This window comes from Pelobates fuscus, chromosome 5 (genome assembly GCF_036172605.1).
Source record: "Pelobates fuscus isolate aPelFus1 chromosome 5, aPelFus1.pri, whole genome shotgun sequence".
Taxonomy (NCBI): domain Eukaryota; kingdom Metazoa; phylum Chordata; class Amphibia; order Anura; family Pelobatidae; genus Pelobates; species Pelobates fuscus.
The window spans coordinates 153,437,298-153,453,238 of record NC_086321.1 but is presented as its reverse complement, the minus strand read 5'-3'; the positions used below and the strand labels follow the sequence as shown (position 1 = coordinate 153,453,238).

The following is a 15,941-nucleotide window of genomic DNA, read 5'->3' as shown; positions in this document are numbered from 1 at the left end:
AATCTGAATATCGACTTTAGGAAGATCTTCCCACTTTTCTTCAGACTCAGAAGGGGATCTATTCCTCCTACGTTTTTTAGGCAATTTCTCTTGAATTGCTGGGTCTTTCTTCATCGTATCTTTAAAAGACTCAAATGTCTGGGACAAATTTTCCTGAAACCAGCCCAGGAAGGATGCCATATCTGACTGTTTTGTTTTTTCAAGTAATTCAGAAGTGCACTGGTTACATGTCTTTTTGCGACATCCGTCAGGTAGAGGAACAGCACATTCCAGACAACTTAAGTGCTTAGACTTGCTTGTGGCTTTTTTGGGCACAGAAGTAGACATCTTGTCCTTATCTGCCTTGTCCGGAGCTATAGGGCTGGACATATCTGTGAACCAGAATAAGGAAGCAATTAATAATAATTTAAAGAAAATTAATGCATGCATTATAATAGGTGATAAAGAGGAGAGTTTAAATAGTTAAACCTCACCTTTATCCACCTGAGATCCGTGTCGGAGGGCTGGTGACACGGAGAAACCGAACTGTACACCCACCCTTGGGGTCAGAAGGGTTCAGCACAGCTTATATACCAATTTAGAAATTTCGCGCCAAAACTCCGGATCGCGCATGCGCAGTAGCGCGATACCGAGTTTGCTGGAACGCAACGCCACCCGGGCGTGCGTTCCACTGCTGTGCGCATGTGTAAAGTCCCACGAGGAGGACCGCCCGGGAACTCCTGAGGAAAACCACAAAAATTGCCCTACCTGGTCGCGTTCCGTAACGCCAGACCGGAAACACTCTGCCACTCAGCTCCCGCCCGGGGAGCTATCGGGCGCACACCTCCTCGATCAGCAGCCTGTGCTGATCGCACCTTCTCCACCAGACTGGGGAACCTGTCCGTCCCGTTGCCGGGACAAGAAGAACTGGCGTGTGTACAGGGCATACAGGATTTATGGAGGCAGCAGGCGGAGCACAGACATAAAAACCGGAAGAAGGGGGAGCTTCTTGTCCCAGATTGGAAGGAACATCCCAACTGTGAGTACTGCCACTATACGAAGGGAAAAACATGATTTTCATGCAGGACAATGCTCCATCACACGCGTCCAAGTACTCCACAGCGTGGCTGGCAAGAAAGGGTATAAAAGAAGAAAATCTAATGACATGGCCTCCTTGTTCACCTGATCTGAACCCCATTGAGAACCTGTGGTCCATCATCAAATGTGAGATTTACAAGGAGGGAAAACAGTACACCTCTCTGAACAGTGTCTGGGAGGCTGTGGTTGCTGCTGCACGCAATGTTGATGGTGAACAGATCAAAACACTGACAGAATCCATGGATGGCAGGCTTTTAAGTGTCCTTGCAAAGAAAGGTGGCTATATTGGTCACTGATTTGTTTTTGTTTTGTTTTTGAATGTCAGAAATGTATATTTGTGAATGTTGAGATGTTATATTGGTTTCACTGGTAAAAATAAATAATTGAAATGGGTATATATTTGTTTTTTTGTTAAGTTGCCTAATAATTATGCACAGTAATAGTCACCTGCACACACAGATATCCCCCTAAAATAGCTAAAACTAAAAACAAACTAAAAACTACTTCCAAAAATATTCAGCTTTGATATTAATGAGTTTTTGGGGTTCATTGAGAACATGGTTGTTGTTCAATAATAAAATTAATCCTCAAAAATACAACTTGCCTAATAATTCTGCACTCCCTGTATAGTGTCTGGAATACAAATATGTATTCCAGACACTATAATTCTAATAGTGCTATTTAGGCCCCCGGTTCCCCCTATCAGAAAATGAAAAGGTGTTTAAACTCACCTTTATTCCGGTCTTGCAGTGGCTGCCTCTGCCTCCTTTGCCGAGATCATCAAACTCATCCAGAAGGGGCCTCCTTATTGCCACTTGTGCCTGTAGTCGCTGGTTCCTGCTGGGGAGACGTTCACTTGGCCAACGCTGTACAACCTCCAGGGTTTCGTCCCACATCTCTTTTCTGGCCTCCTCTCGTTAGTCCAGCGGGGCCATTTCTGATACTCTCGGCTCAAGCAGCGCTGCACCCTCCAGTGAAACTCCTCCAATTCGAACGCTGTCCAAAGACTAGCTGGTTCCATATCGCTCCGTAATGATTCCGGTGTCTCCAGGATGTTGTTCCTCTCACTAGAAAGCCATCCCTCCTCTGCCACCAATGTAACAGAGCGTCCTGTACCCCAGTTGGGTACCTCCACCGACAGATGCTCCTAGTGCTCACCGAGGACTTCAAGCACTCCACCAGACACCATCAGCACCGCAGTCCAGCGTTACAACTTGGCTGGGAACTCGCCGTCTCCTACCCGCCCTGGACCTACGACAAGGCTCCAGGTTCCAGTGGGTGAACCTCTCTTCCTCCAGAGAGTCAAGCAGGAACAGCTCTTAAAAGAGCTAAGTGATTATAATCCCAGGGGAGTATAGTGATAAAGCAATCCCCTGGGTAGCAAAAGGCTACAGGGACAGGTTATAGGCACCAGAACAACTACATTAATCTGTAGTGGTTCTGGTGACTATAGTGTCCATTAAAAAAAAACTGGTTCCTAACTTTTTTAGCTGGCTCCTAGATTCCAAACAAATATGTCAAGCCCTGGTATATGGGTCAGTCTGTCTGTGTGGGCGGGTAGTCTGTGGGTTTTTATGGGTCAGTCTGTGTAAGTGCTAGAGCTCCAAGAGAGAGACCTCTCATTTTGTGATCTCCCCTGTCCCCAAAGGATAGGCAGCCTTCTCAACCACCACGGATCTGATTGTGCCACCCCTTCCCTGCAAGGTAAGATCAGGGAAAGAGGAATATTCTTTTTTTTTTTTTTTTAAACAATTAATAAAGTAAAAATTGTAAAGCTCTTCCCCATTCCACTCTCTACACCCCCTGAACACAGTACACCCTCACAGATACTGAACCCCCCACATACAGTACACTCCCATCAACACAGAGTACACCTTTGCATACACACACAGTGTACCCCTCACACACACATCATCTCTTCACTCACATACACACTTCTTACACACACACACACGCATGCATACATAGATAAATACATACATGCTTCACCCCATTACACACGGAATCTCATCTCTTGCCTGTAATAAGGAAGGCGCAGCAGTGGAACTACATCAAGTGGGCCGTGCAATTAGGGCCACACGATGGGCCTGTGTCTTCAGGGGCCCAAAACAGTTTTTGCACCGTCTACGTTAGTTCCACCACTGTGCAGCAGCTTCCCCGGCACTCAAGCTCTGCCCCTGCATAGAAGATCGCCTCCCCGTACGCAAGCTCCGTCCTTAATCTCTGACTGAAACACACACTGACAGACATACACACATTCTGACAGACGTGACAGTCACATACTATCTGACTGAGACACACACTGAGACACACACACACACACATTTTCTCACAAATTGCTATTTTTATTTAAATCCACCCAGCCTCCCTACCTTTGGGAAAGCTGAGTGGATCTTTCCCTGGCGTCCAGTGTGTCTCTTCTCAATCTTCCTGCAGTTTCTCTCTGTTCCCCTGTGTGCTCTCTGTAGTGATGTCGGAGTCGTAGTTACTTCATGCCACTAAACAGCGCACAAGGGAGCAGAGAGGAAGTGCAGGAAGGTTACTGCTCCCTGCGTTGGCTGGCTTTAATGTTTCCTGAGCGGCTTAGCAAAGGGTTGACAAATGCCAGGCGCCAGGGTGAAATGTCTTGTCGACCTGGCGCCTTGAATTTATCAAGCTCTGTGTATGTATATGTGTGTGTGTGTGTGTGTGTATATATATATATATATATATATATATACACAAAAAATGATTCTTGGCACTCACCCTTTCATGTAAATAATCCAATTTAGCCTAGGTGCAATCCCGCGTTGAAGATATATAAACAAAAGTAAAGAGATGCACTCTAAGGACTTAATAAGTGAAAAAAGGGTAATTTATTCCAATAGGTATTACATCAAAAATTAGCCGACGTTTCGACCCATTCGGGTCTTTCTCAAGGTCAATGTACCTAGCTATAAAAGTTATATATATAGGGAATATATTATATATAGGGAATATATAATATATTCCCTATATATATATATATATATATATATATATATAACTTTTATGGTTCCCTATATATATATATAACTTTTATAGCTAGGTACATTGACCTTGAGAAAGACCTGAATGGGTCGAAACGTCGGCTAATTTTTGATGTAATACCTATTGGAATAAATTACCCTTTTTTTCACTTATTAAGTCCTTAGAGTGCATCTCTTTACTTTTGTTATATATATATATATATATATATATATATATATATATATATATATATATATATGTGTATATACGCACACACATATATTCACATTATATAACTGCCCCCCTATTTTTGTTCCTGGCACCCCCATGTATGAATCCTGGAGACGCCACTGCTACTCTTTAACAATGCTTTCCTTGAGAATGGACCAGGCTTCCCTAATCAGAACTTCTTCCAGAATTTGGGCGAGGTGTTGTCAGATGTTACGCAGACTTCTGCTAGGCGAGACCACATAGAGCTGGAGAAGTAAGGAAGGGGAGGAGGCATTAAAAGTTACTTGTGCTATCTTTGCCACACAGCATGTTCTACATTAATGTCTGGTAAAGAGTCTTATCAGGTCTGTCAAATGTGGGATCTGCCCCTTAGAAATGCAGGATAGTTTCCGCTTTTACAGCATGGCAGGACTGGGTTCACACGATTACAGAAGCGCACTTGCAGTTGTTTCTCAATTGCTGCAGAGTTAATAAAACTATACTGTACTGAAACTTAAAATGATTTAAAGTAGAACTGCATTTGTCATGTAAACTTAACAATTGGATTGACAACAACTGTATTTTGCTAGGCAAACTGCAAATAACTGCATACATTACAATATTCCTCATATTTATTCAATCCAATGACCTGGATACACAGTGTAGAGTTACCTCTAACCTATGTCAAACTATTACCCTATAATAATACAGAATTCTAAAAACTCTCCTCAAACCTGTTTATACCAGAGCTACTCTTTTTTTTTTTAATTATAACAAAAACATTAAAGGGAGTCTATAGTGACCAGAACAACTGTAGCTTATTGTATTTGTTCTGGTGAGTATAATCATTCCTTTCACGCTTTTTTGCAGTAAACACTGTCTTTTCAGAGAAAAGGCAATGTTTTGTTTCCATTAAAGCCTAGGGATACCTCCACTGGCCACTCTTCAGATGGCCACTAGAGGTGCTTCCTGGGGCAGTGCTGCACAGTATCTCCACCCTCTGCGTGGAAATTTTTATTATAGAGATGCATTGATTCAATGCATCTCTTACCTTTATTCCAGTACCCGCAGATTAAAATAAAGTTAAGGTTTTACTATATTTAGGAGGTGAGGGGGGAGTGGGGAAGGGTGGTCAGGGGGGCTAGATGGTGTTTTTAACACTATAGGTTCAGAAATACATGTTTGTGTTCCTGACCCTAAATGTTTCTCTAATATGTCATTAAGCCAGATCTACTTTAAACACACATATAATTTCTGTCATACAACCTATGTAAAAAATAGCGAATAGTAAATAAAGTGACACTGAGAAATTTTATCAGCTAAGAAAATTCACCCGAATTAAAGTAACTAAATGTGCGATACCTACTTTAGTCTTTAGAAAATATACACCTTTGTGCTGTAATAAACTTCATCCATTCTTCAGTTAACTCTGGGGGGGGCGGAGGGGGGCTGACTGCAATGGCGACTGGACGTTTTTCTTGAGCGCTCCTCATGAATCACTTGATTTCGTCCAGTTGCCTAAGAACTAAGCTTGCAAACTCGACTTACTTGGGACTCCCTGACACCTTGCATTGATTGACAGGCTCTTGGTCGCTAACAGCGTCGTCTGTGGCTGTTCAGACAGAGACCTCGGCGGACTGTGTGAGAGGCCTGGTGGGCGTTGTGGAGGGGAGAGGCGGCCGATCTCCAGGCCCAACATAAGCTGACTCGCGGCAACATGACCCAGATGCCCTGCTACCCCCCCCTTCGACTGGCAGGGGTAATCCCGGAGGGCCCCTTGACTCTGCAAGAGGCATGCAGTAAGGCTGTGACCTCCGAGGACACACAGAGAGGCGCACCTAAAATGGCATATACCATGACTCTTTCAGCTTGCCACATAGAAACATTATTTCTCCTAAACCGCTTGGACAAAATATTCATTATATTCTGGCAGAAGCTTTTTGCTACCCAAAAAACACAACCGGCTCCCACAACTCTTAAACCCCCTCCGACAACATGTCAGCAGACTGGTGGTTCCTGGAACTTGACCAGCTTACCAGAGACAGCGAAGACCACGCCGACGGACTTTGCAGAAGGCACTAAGCAAGCAGAGACAGGGCACCAGCGGAACACATATAGAACCACTAGAGCTGAAAGAGAGGTCCCTGTGGCGCCAACTGCAACCGAAGGGCCACTTACCTACACTCCTAGAGCCGAAGCTGCAGTCCAGAACAAACTTAAGAGACGGTGTCATACCCTACAGGGCATCGGGTGATTGATAAGATAGATGCTTGACAGCATTTCTTCTCACTGCCTATCTAATCACATTAAAGGATCACTATAGTGTGAGGAAAAAAAACTTGTTTTCCTGACACTATATAACCATAGGTCCCCGCCACCCTCGGGGTCCCCATTCCACTGGTCTGAAGGGGTTAAAACACCTTCAGCCACTTACCTTTATCCAGCGCAGGGGTCCCTCGGCACTGGTGACCTCTCCTCCCCCGCCGATGTCAGCTCTCAAGTGAAGCAGAATGCACATGCGTGGCAAAAGCCGCGCGTGCATTCAAACAGTCCATAGGAAAGCATTTCTCAGTGTTTTTCTATGGACGTTCTGCACGCTGAATGCTATTTTTGCATTCAGCGTCACAGAAGCGCCTCTAGCGGTTGTCAGGAAGACAGCCACTAGAGGCTGGATTAACCCTGCAATGTAAACATAGAAGTTTCTCTGAGGGGACCTGGCACCCAGACCACTTCATTGAGCTGAAGTGGTCTGGTTGACTATAGTGTCTCTTTAACCCTTATGACGCATATATGTCTACTTCATTGCAATATTTCTCATGTATACTGTCTTATCTATGTCACCACTGAGCACAACAAAAATAAAGAATGACAAAAAAAAATTAAGTTAACTCTAGTAATATGACTTGCCAGTATCTATGTAGACTCTGTTGATTAGTTGGACTCCAACAATTTTACCACATGCTCTATCCTTGATCCAGTCACAGGTTACCCTCTGATCAACACCATAAATCATCACAAATATGACAGCCACAAGAGGCGCAACCGCACTTTTGAGTAAGTAATGGAATGCTGGAAGCATTTGACTGGCCGCACATGCACTTCTCATCCCAATGCTTCTCTAAAAGGAGCATTTGATTGTATAAGAAGGCAATGTTGAATGATGTCCTGGGAGGCCGAGTAGGTGGCAGCACCAAGCGAATCACGGCAATATCAAAAAGGTAATCAAAACAGTTTTCTCTTTAATATTTAAGTTAATGGACTCTCTAAAATAAACTGTGAGGAAACACTATAGCGTTAGGAATACATGTTTGCATTCCTATTGCTCTTGTGTTTCTTCAAGCAGAGTGGAATCCTGAAGCATACAGATCATACATATTGCAGGCAGCACTTGTCATGTGCTGCCCACTAACATGAAAAATATACACACCCAGTATAACATTGTAGATATGGTAATTCTACTCTCAGCAGATAGTTACTTTTTAATGTAAACAATTAAAAAATATGAAACCTCTGTTAATTGCCCTGAGAATATGCCCATCCACCCAATTTCCCAAACGTTCTTATGTTAGGGCAAAATCCCCCAGTCCTTTTGTTCTGTCTCAATGCCCCTCTTTTCTAGGATAAATATATTGTTAGTGTGTTTGAGTGTATTAACTGAGCTAAATAGCAATAATACTCACTGTAATGTGTCTTTAAACTACAAAGTTTACATTTTAGTTGCATACGTTTTTATTACTAAGTCACCTAGAATTTCTCAGAAAGCCATGGCCCTGGCCACATCCCCACTCACAACACTATGAAAGTGTCCCTATTTGTCCTTTTGAAAAGTTGGGTTGTATGCCACTTTGAGACCCTGAAAATCACACAATCTCTTTTGTTAAGACAAAGAGAAAAGTAAAGTACTACTAAAGGTACCTAGCCCACATCTTTTTGAGTGGGCTGGACTGAAGATGCCCCTTAGTTTTAACCTTTCTTTTTACAACATTGCCATTTTTTAGATACGGCAACGTTATGAGTGCAGATTTAAAAACACATCTCTACTGGCTGTATACAGCCAACAGAGGCACTTCCACTGAATAACGGAGCCAGACTCGAATATTTAATCAAACTGTTTGTAGAGAGCATTTAATTGCTCTTTATGGGGAAGCATTGGGTTGGCTGAGATCATCAATCTTGATGCTTGGCTACACTACCTGCTAGAAATAGAACAGAATGACATTCTCTTCCCACCTTCTGTCCCTCTCTCCATATTTTCTCTCCACCTTTTGTCCCTCTCTCTATATTCTTCCCATCTTCTGTTCCTCACTCCATATTCTTCCCCCACCTTCTGTCCCTCTCTCTATATTCTCCCCATCACCTTCTGTCCCTCTCTCCATATTCTCTCTCCACATTTTCTCCCTCTCTCCATATTCTCCACCACCTTCTGTCCCTCTCTCCATGTTTATTTTCCAGATCTTCTGACCCTGTCTCCATGTCCTCCCCCAACATTCTGTTTCTTCATAATCTTCCCCACTTCCTGTCCATCTCCCTCACTCTTCTTGTCCCTCTCTACATATTCACCTCAACAAATGTTCTTCATATTATTCCCCTCACTCTTACCCTGATCTCTCTGTCACACATTTACCCCATACCTGCATTACAGCCTGGGTGAGCAGCATGGTACTGACTGTGCTGACCCAGGAGAGGACGGGTATAGAACTTAAAGTTATCATGCCTCACTTTAGCAAGAAGCAAGAGGGAACAGGGCTGCCGGTCAGGGAGATCTTTGGACAGTACATTAGGGTATGCCTAGGCACACCACATGCGCCATCTATAGTGAACATTCAGCAGCTGTAATGAAAAACTAGAGACCGCTGCCCTGTTGCTAATAAATACAAAGGAGGGAGCTGGCCCAAGACCCCGCTATGCCCCTACCTGTGTGCATCAGACAGGGACTAAAAATTAAATAATGGGGTTTAAACAAGTCACTGTCCGCTCCAAAACCTTCTCCTGTAGCTGGGATCTACTAAATAAAAAAGTGAGGAGGACATTCTAATGTCCCCGCATTTCCCCCTATGAATGGCGGGTAAGGACTAATGAATTAAAAAAATGAGGGGGGAACTACTGACCCTCCCAGCCCTTACTCATGGGGATCGGGTGTCGGTCTACTAATGCAATAAATGTGTGGAGGAGGGGGTTTATTGTCCTCTCCATATGTCCCATCCCCCTCCCTCCACAGCGTTTCCACATGTCCCATTCCCCCCCCTCTAAAACCCCTCCTGACCGAGCCGTGGTAGAGGAACTCCTGCTCACTGCACCCAGTCTGACAGGAAGTAGTTCTGTGCTATTTGTGAACACTACTTGTCAGACCGGGTAGAGGAACAGAAGCTCCTTATAGAGGCTTTTCCTGCCATGTAAGTCCATTCTGTGTGGAGACCTCCTTGGGTGAAGATGGATCAAATTTGTCTGCACTTTTTTTTCTTTCCTGCTGGGTTTACTTACTTTTTTTTTAATTCTTTATTTTTATTTTTTTTAATTCTTTATTTTCTGTTGTGCATGATATAACAGTAGGCTTACTCAGCCACTATAGCAGTCGTAAGCGGTAACAAGTATAACAATTCAACCATGGCATATGAATATATGGCACATTTTTTAATTTTGTTGAGAGGAACATAGACCGTGGGTATACATAACATTTAAACATGTGAGCTTTCCTATCTGACCTGCCCATTTTTAAGGGGTGTATATAACAAGGGTTAACTATCGCTAGAGTGTGGTTAAGTAGGTACTAGCTAGGGAAGCTACACATTTTAAGCTCTGATACTGCTATATTTAGAAGTTCGGTGTGCGGTAGCTTTTAGAAAAGTATGTTTGCTGTTTAGGTAGACTAATGGTACTGTTAGAAAATAGGTAGATTAATTGGTAATATACAGCAAACAGGATTAGTTTGTCCTTGAGCTAGGTTTATAACTAAAGGATAATACGAGAATCGCATTTTGCCTAAAATGCTAGCTAGGCCATTGCCTAGGTGCCGTATATATGCTTAACAGTTCGCCTATGCAGGATAACCTGCGTAGGTAAAGTCGCTTATAGGTATGCTGGAAGCGCTTAAAGTTGAGGTTGCGTGTCTTGCTAGCGATATAGCTGAAATGCCTCGAGAGCCTAAAATCATGATTGACGGTTTGATATTCTGGACGAGGCAGCGTTATACGATGTTCAGCTAGCTACCATGTAAGGCATATGCCTATTTCGCATCCTAAACAAAAATAGATAAATAAACAACTAGATTGCAAAGAGCATGCAACATCTGATAGAAATGACACAAGAACATTTCGTACATTCCTCGTCTGTTATAACTGAGTTAAGCTAGTGGCACAACATTTGCAGCGATGCCTATGGTGTGTCCTGCGCGCTTCGAGCTACGAATGCAGATATACATTCGTAGACATTTGTTGATTGGTATTGTGTGGATGTTTCAGCGGAGTAGCTTATCGCTTATTAAGGTGAGCTGATGTGTGTGTCGCTTAGACATGTTCTGGGTTCCTGTGGGTACTACAGGTCGTGCCACGATGGTTGGCAGCATGTATGCGGTAAGGTATGCAAATATATTGTGTACATGAGACACATGCGAGTTATACACTTCCGGGCAGATCTAGAGTATGCCTGTGAGGTTTAACCCCTTAAGGACCAAACTTCTGGAATAAAAGGGAATCATGACGTGTCAGACATGTCATGTGTCCTTAAGGGGTTAAGGGATGCCAGCCAGGAACTGCCGTAATGCCGGCTTTTTAGTGGACCCAGCCTAGGCGTGTATGGTGCCTTGTCGGCCGGGGTTAGCCTATGAGATGTGAGGTGCCGCCAACCTGTCGGTAGGTATGAAGTTCCTAGTGTGGTGTGCCTTGTCAAGTCTAACTAAACGATATACACAAAACTTAAATTAACAATGAGAAGTAGCTTGGGGGCCTTTTCAGTCTCCATCGGTCCCGGTCAGGGTGTCTCTCGAGGCTTCATGTGGTCGCTGTAGCATACGGTTCCTCTGTGTTTCGTCGCGGTGTAAACAGGGCGATTTTGCTTGGGTCCCAGGTATGCTTGGGCCTGGGCTCAGGTTGTGGCTGAGGGTTTAATAAAATGTCCTGTGGTAGTCCCAAATCCCTCAGGAGTGTGCCTGCGTCTCGTAGTTCCTGGATTTGGTGTGTGGTCTCTCCATGTATGACCTGGAGCATGCGGGGCAGTCGCCAGCGGTACCCTATGTTGCGCTGTTGGAGCATTGATGTAAGGGGTTTGAGTGTCCTCCGCCAGGCCATTGTGCTGCCGGACAAGTCACTGTAAAATTCCAGTGTCATATTTTCAAATCGATAGTTTGGCTTACCCCTGATTGCCTTCAGGATCGCTGTCTTGTCTGTTCCGTGCCTGAATTGGATTATCAGGTCACTTGATGCCGACGGTGGGGCTCTGGCTGGTTTGGGGATACGAAAAAGCCCGTCCAGGGGTGTTGCTTTTGCCTGCTTGTGTGGTAGTAGGTCCCCCATCATTCTCCGCACCAAGTGCGGCAGCTCCGCTTCGGGGACAGCATCGGGCACCCCCCGGAGTTTCAAATTATTCCTCCGCCGTAGGTCTTCTTGGGTTGCAAAGCGGCATTCGTGGGTCTGGTTTTGCCGCTGGAGGTCCTGCACCGCTCTTTCCAGCACCTGTATACACTGGGAGTCCTGATGAGTGGTAGTTTCTAGCGTGTCGATTCGGCCTGTTAGTCCCTGCAGCCCTCCCCTGATCGTGGCAATGTCAGCTTGCAGGGTGGTCTGTAGGTCAGCAAGGAGGCCCTTTAACGCCGACAGTGTGACCGGGGATGTGTCCAGCTTCGTCGGGGAGGGTTTAGCCGGCGTGAGTGAGGGTGTCTCTTCCTCTTCCGAGGCCAGATCGTCCGAGAAATCAGAGCAACTACCCAACAGCGCAGCCATCTTGGGCCCGACCGCGCCATGTGCTAGGTGCCACATTTCGCCGATGTTCATCCCCAGGTGAGGTTGATCCTGCTTGGGTTTTTTTGTTTTACGTCCCATGGTTGTCAGGTGTACGGGTCTGATGTCTGGGGTCTCGGTATAGCAGGGAATGGCCCTGAAAATTGCGATTTTGTTAGCTTTTGGATCGGAGCTGCAGTGGCGTGCAACTTCTCTCCTTGGTGGTTAGGCTCCGCCCCCCTAAATTCTTTATTTTTGAATGACAATATGTGATAACAAGAGGTTGTGACCTGGCTTGTGCACAAGCCGATAGATACATAGCATGAAACAACGATGTTACAAAACTGGGTTACGTACAGATCAATGCGATTGTCGCATAATGTTGTCGGGTAGAATAGGTCAACCTTCAGATAATGTCATGGTTTTTATTTTTTATTATGCGTTATCATGGTCGCAGATGGTAAGCTAGGTAGAGGGTATTGGGTTGCCGCCGAGGGCGGTGGACCCTATGCATTTGTAGATTATGTGGTTGTAGTAGGGTAATACGAGCGGAGTGTGTCGTCACAGTTTCCCCAGAACTACCACTAGTATCCTAGTCCCTCCGGCTGTCGTCGCATACCCAGGTAACTTTGTTAGATTTTATTATTTTATTTTTTTTACAGTATTTTAGATTTATTGTGACTCTTTCACAAATAGTATCCAGTCATTTTTAATTAGGGAGTGGATTTGGGCTGGGGGGTATGGACCTGGCCAAATTTTGGGTAGTGTGGACAATGGTAAGTCCACCCACCAGGCCACCACCCATGGGTAGATGCTGTGGGGTGAACAATAGGTCTTCCTTTTAGATTATTATAAATCCCCAAAAGGGGGGAGGCAGTAGGTTCCCTGTTTATTTAGTAGTTCCTACCCACTGCTCATGGGTGGTGGCTAGGGGGGAACAGTGGCCTTTTTTAATATTTGCCTGTTGTCTGCTAGTGCTTGCAGCAGGCATATGGAGAAAAAAATATATTATATATATATATATATATATATATATATAATGGCTCTTTATGCTATGATTAAGTGTGATTTTATACTATGACTATATAAAAGTTATAAACCAATGGAGCGATTGAGAATCATTTTTGGAATGTATACATTTTATTCTTTACACGCATTTCCCTTCAGTGTACATCCCATTGACCAAATATTCCTCTTGTATGACTGTCCCCATGCTAGCTCATCTTCTTCCATCAAATATTCCCAATTCCCACGCTAACTATAGGAAATTTCCCACACTTTCCAAGTGTCAGATATTGCATGAGCTGCGTAAATCAGCAGTGGATGATGTTTATTTGTTTCTGTAGTAGTGGTGAATTTAAAACTTGTGATGGCAGCCTTCCAGAAACGGGGCTGGTTTTTATTTGTGTTTGTATGTACCTTTTTTTCTTCTTATTTGGAGACAAATAACCCAGCTTGTTGGGAAATATTTACTGGTTACTAATTACGGATTTAAAAGGATTGAATTTTAAGGGTCACTTGCTATTTACTTGGTCCCCAGGGCACTTCTGCCTTTTTAACTTTTCACAAAGAAAACACAAATGATCTGAAAGATTAAAGTCCTTGTCAGTTGAAATTCACGTTTATGTTGTTAAGCTGTGTGCTGCAGCCTTCCACTACAAGTAATACGTGACCCACTTTACAAAATACCCCTTATATCAACCCCTCCCATGTAAAGCAGGTTGAAGCATGTTCCCCTCTTGTACGAAATTGCTCCCTTGTCCATTCTAGCCCACTTGGCATGGTTACATGTGTCATAAACTTTGACTCTTTCTTGCAGTAGGAGGCTGAGCCAGAACAAGCCCCAACAAGAAAAGCGACAGAAATATGGGCATGTGGATTCCAAACCCTGCAGGCTGGGTAGGGAACTAAAAGAAATTGCAGATGCCACATGCCCTCCCATGGACGTTTAGTCAGCCAAATGTATTTCCACCAATCACTAAGGGCTAAAGAGGGCAACGTCATGTGACTTTGCAGTAGCATTAAAAGGAGTAGAATTCATCACACTCTGGAATGATAATTCGGAACTTGCCTCCAGCACTGTATTGTGAATTAGACACCTGTGCGGTGTTAACCTGCTTCCATAGCAGCATCCTTCTTTGCAGGAAATACATATCCCGGGCTGAAATACTACACTCTGTGTGTGTGCATGCAAGGAGACAGGCGATACTCTACCTTCCCCCAGCCCAAGGCTTTGTGATGGAGTGATTTTAATTGTCACATGAATCAATGCAAAAAAAGAAAAGGTTATAATTAGAGGGTTACAGGGCTGAACATGGATGTGCTTAACTGACCTGCAAGAAGCGGTTTGTTACTGTAAAATGGGGTGACAGACGAAAATATAGATAGTGAGGTAGACCGAGAAATACATCAAACTCTCCTCGTACATCCGCATTTTTAGCATCATCTGCTACTCTTTCACTATTGTAGAATAAGAAAATGAAGGGGTATATATTCACTAAACAATGAAATTCCAAATTTTGGCAAAAAGTGCTGATTTGGCTATATTAGTATTATTATTATCCATAAGGCGCCAACAAATTGGACAGCGCTGTACAATGGAGCTATATCAACCTAAAGTTTGCAATTCACTCCAACTTCGTGTTTTGTGGATAAAGTGTGTTATAACGCTGTATAGAGGAAAGACAGGCTATGAGTATGTTATATGGGTGTCTGGCAGATAGCAAAAAGCTGTGCTAGGCAGTATGTGTGACAGTGGGAAAGACGTTTTAAGAAATGGAAAGGGACAAAAATATGAGAAATGTGGACAACGAGCGAAAGCACTTAGTGAGGAAATAGTGAATAATAGCTAATGTTAAAGATTAGCAGCAGACTGAGAGGGGCAAACAGAATGTTGTAGAGACGTTCATTGCTAGGACAAGTGACAAAGACTGGTAGTGAATAGAGAGAGTGTGTCACTGTAAGCGAGAGGTAGTATAGGCAGTGAGGGTATACAGCAGAGAGCGAGTGTCAGGGAGAAACATCAATGACTTGTTAAGGCAAGACAAAGAGACCTGTGAGTAATGTGAGTGTGTGAAAAGGAAAGGGACAGTGAACATGTTCACAAGGAGGACTGGCAGCAAAGACAATGTGACACATAAGAGGGAGGGAGAGGAAAGCGGAGGAGGAGAGAGAGACACAGAGTGGTTCAGGAAAGCATAGCAGCATCAGACACAAGACAGACTGAGCGGAGGAGACTGATCACTGCAGACCCCTCCTGGAGCTTGGGTGGAAGTAACCTCAGCAGGTGAGAGCATGCCAGGCAAATGGGGGCATCGTGGGTTCAAGCCGTTTTCTATTAATGTTGCACACGTGTTCAGGCAGTAAACTAAGGTTGCTAGCCTGGAAGTCACGTAGATGGGAACTTTTATGAAGGAGAAAATGAGAGCATGGGACTGGTTTTATAGTTTGCCCTGATGAATGATTAGACAGGAGAAGTGTGATGGCAGTGGGGATTATTCAGGCATTCTTGGGATGAACTGAGTTCTGTAGCTGTAGTTTGGGGGTACACCAAGATCGTGTTACAATAATTTCAAGGCTGTAAAACAGAATTAACATTGTAAATACTGAAATCAAATATAAAAGGGAAAACGTGGAATATGAGGAAGTTTATACAGGTGCAAGAAATGTGACTGCATTTTATAGAGGTTTTTGGAGTATGATAAAAGCTATTTAAAGACCTGGAATGAGGAGGAG

General features: G+C 44.0%; 1 protein-coding gene across 2 annotated transcripts in view; it reads left to right on the top strand.

Annotated features, from left to right (window-relative positions):
- The first annotated feature begins 2,725 nt into the window (after nucleotides 1–2,725).
- Nucleotides 2,726–15,941, top strand: part of ADORA2A (adenosine A2a receptor) — a 32,117-nt gene continuing 18,901 nt past the window's right edge. Inside the window, exon 1 of one of the 2 annotated variants that reach the window (XM_063454523.1) lies at nucleotides 2,726–2,781. The gene's annotated coding sequence lies outside the window, so the exon portion shown is untranslated. Of the gene's footprint in view, nucleotides 2,782–15,413; nucleotides 15,493–15,941 lie in introns of those variants that run through there. The other variant, XM_063454524.1, reaches the window with a different exon arrangement.